Genomic DNA, 3772 nt, shown 5'->3' on the forward strand with positions numbered 1-3772 from the left:
TGTATAAGTGCCAATGCAACCTGGAAGACAGAAATAGGGGCAGAAGGAATAGAAAGCAGAAGACACAAAATAAAATGATTTACATTTGGTGAGTCTTATGTCTCCAGAATCAGTGCTGGGTGCTTGGCATGTTTATACATATGTATATAAATAATATATGTACACATAAATATATGTGCATAATATACACACATATATGTACACATGTATATATACATAAATATATACACAAAGCATATATATATATATATATATATGATCTCATTTAACTTCATAACAGTCCAGTAGGCTCTATTTCACCTCCTTTAAGATAAATAAGCTGAGACTCAAATAGACTAAAGTATCTACTCAAGAGTATATTCTACCAAGTCACAAAACTAAAATTCAAAGCCAGATCTGGCTTATTTGCCAGTGAAGCATCTGGCTCACACAACCTGTTTTTAAAATCAGTGTTAATGAGGGATGCCTTTAGCAGAGCCCGAGACAGTGATTGGACTGAATGGATTTACTGAGGGGATGCCTTCAGTAGAAAAAGATCGAAGAGGGAAAGGATGAGGCAAGTGAAGGAACTAGGTAAGGACGTCTTCTCAGCTAGGCTGTACCTGCAATTTGATCCCGTGGGCAGTTCTGGAGTATGATTTAAGCCAGAGTTGGATCCACCTTGAGGCAAGAGAGCTATTTGTATCCCCATGCCAGTTAATCCTTGACTGTGGTTTGTCAGGAGGGAAAGGACTGTGAACAGTAAGCCCCAAGTGCCCAGGAGCACCTGGAGGATGGGTGCACTGATTATAGGATTTGGGAAGGGTACAGATGACGAACTCTCAAGAAGACACGGTTGAAAGTAGTATATTTAAAATGTAAAATAGTTCATTTAAAACATAAAATGAAATGTAAGCTCATCTTCCTTCTGAAACAGGGATATAAAATCTTAATGTGTGTTTTCCCTAGAGAATTCAGAGAATTACACTTCTAAAGTATAGTTAAGAAACCAGAAAAATAGAAAACAATTGTCACAAGGCTCCAATATTGAAATCATGCCTCCGTAGAAGAAACTTTTATGAATTAGGGAAAGATATCTTCTTTTTTGTGCAAAGAAATTAAGAACCAAATAGTTTAAATACCTTGACTAAGATTTCAGAAATAAGTAAAAGAGCTAGTATTTGAGTCCAAGTTTATCAGACACTAGTTATTTTTCATCATCAGTAGACCGTAAGTTTCAATTACAATAACATGCTAAAACATTAACTTTTGAACTGGCTAAATAAAAATACTGATTTCCTAATCAAGATCATTATTTCAGATCATGGTGCCAAATCACCACTAATTCCTGTTTGTTTTTCAAATGGAATTGCAGAACGTATATTGTTTTAAGGAATGTCAAACTGCACATTTAAAATAATAGTTTAAATTTCATTTTCTTTCTATATCTGCTAGATAACAAAATTGACATTGTACCTTCAGTGCCGATATAGGGCTCAGTCTTGCTAATTACAAGCAAATAAATTATTGTGAAAGATGGAATATGATATGACTTTTTTTTTTTTTTTTTTTTCTTTTTTTTTTTTTTTTTTTTTTGGTGAAGAGACTCATCTTCTGGATATTTAGATTCCAAATGACTTGGTAAGGCAGAAAGTCAATGAAGTACAATAAATAGACACGGTGAAAACATTTTTCTTAAACAGCCCAGTCTAAAACACTCATTCTTCAAATAATGTCAAGATTGGATTAGCCTGGTTAGGAGTCCCATTTTCTAAATAAAATTTTGCACCTGAAATGTCACAGTTTTTACCATCCTATTATCCTCTTGAGAAAAATCAGTAGACTACTCACTCTTTTCTGAATATTTGATATGATGCATAAGCCATTTCCATAAGGGTACTAGATTTCTCCCTGGTTTGCCAGTACTATATGCTGAGGATAGCAGAGGATCATAAAGCAATTCAATAATGTATATAAACAGTGTTTCAATCACAACTGTGTATAGTATTCAACATTTAATGTATTTCCCATTCAAACATTAGAATCCTTAAACAGAAAGACCTTAGAAACCACCCAATTAACCACACCAAGCAGACTGACAGACATACTCTCATCACCACACACAGGCACACTGAAGCCACAGTCAATTGGGCCTAAACGTGATGAGTAAGTATTAGTATCTTCAGGTCTAGCGTTTTATTGGTGATGATTCATTATTTGAGAATTTTGAAAGGGAATAACCAATTACAGTGAATATGGGATCAGGTGAAAGAGATGACAAAAGTCTTAAGAGTCTGATGCATGCGAAGTGAGCAGCAAATGAAGGACTAAAATCAAACAGGTAGAGAGACGAACAGAAATATCACTTCCCTATGGTCTTTACTTTCTCCCATATCATAATACTTCAGGAAAGAAACAAACATGGAATGGTGTAACCCTTATTTTAGACTGATGTATCAAGTCTTATAAAGTACATTATTCATTTCTAGATCATTATTCCTGAGGGTCAGTCTTCTATTTAAAATATATGTATGTGTAAATATATGTATATGTGCGTGTATATATGTGTGTGTATATATATATGGGTAATATCCTCAAATATTCTTTCAGAGGAAAAAAACAGTAGTTTTTCTGTAAGACAAATGAAAACAAGACCTTTTGTGATAAGTGGCTAGAACATGTATTTATTAAATTACCTAAGCAAGCCAGCAACAGGAGATGAGTTAGTGACAACGGAATTCCATGGTCTGAGTCCTCTATCTTTATGCCATATCTATGCTACCTTAGATTATCAGAGTCTAGTTCCAAAGCTGCTTTTTCTGTTAAGTTTTCCCTGATCCCTTCAGTCTTAAATAACATCTCATTAAAATCTGACTTCTTGTTCAATATTTACTCTTCTGCTCTATAACCAAATTCTTAAAATCTGGCATTATATCTTGGTTTACCTTTATAACCCAGCACCCAATTGAATATATAATACTTGTCATTGCTAACTTTGTGGAAGCAAACCAAATTACAGAAAAAAGTGACCAAAATCTCAACTTGATGTAGTAATATACACTTTAGTTTTCAGAATACGGCAAAGATCACTAGAACAATAACCAAAAGGTACTGGTAAATGTATAAAGCTCCAAAGGATATGATGTGGTGCTGCCATATGATCATCATTATTACCAGTATACTCATTTTTGAATCCAAAGTGCAATCACAAAAGTACTGTAAAAAGAATTAAGCTTCCCTGACAGAGGAAAATTTAGAGCATTAATTCTTTTTGAAATACTATTTGATCATCAAGAGACATTCTTATTTAATCATTTCTAAGATCTCCTGTCATGAGTTACAGCAAAGGGATTTGCTTGAAATAACCTCAAGGGCAATGCTTATAGTCTCAAACTAATACAATTTTACAATTCTAGGCTATTTCTGAGAGTACAGTAGCTACTTCTCAAGCTAATTAAGAGATGAGACTGTGTCAGAGAATTAGAATTGCACTATCACATAGGAGTCCAAAATTATAGTTCCAGATTTCCACCAGTACACTATAAAGTTATTTGATTTTGCCCATTGATCCTTCTATAAAATGTGACTTTTATGTCATTTTCAGTGTTTAACATATCTAAGGTGTCTCAGTTAATGGCTAATTGAGGAAAGCTTTATGTCTGAAGCCTGATGTAAAAAATGGTTAGAAAGAAGAACACATATTCTACTTTCAAGGAATTTGAAAATATTAGGGGACACAGATCCATTACCCACCCACCACCCACCCCCACACACAGAGGCATATATATATATA

The sequence above is a fragment of the Rhinopithecus bieti genome, unplaced genomic scaffold, assembly GCF_001698545.2.
Source record: "Rhinopithecus bieti isolate Rb0 unplaced genomic scaffold, ASM169854v2 scaffold_62792, whole genome shotgun sequence".
Lineage (NCBI taxonomy): Eukaryota > Metazoa > Chordata > Mammalia > Primates > Cercopithecidae > Rhinopithecus > Rhinopithecus bieti.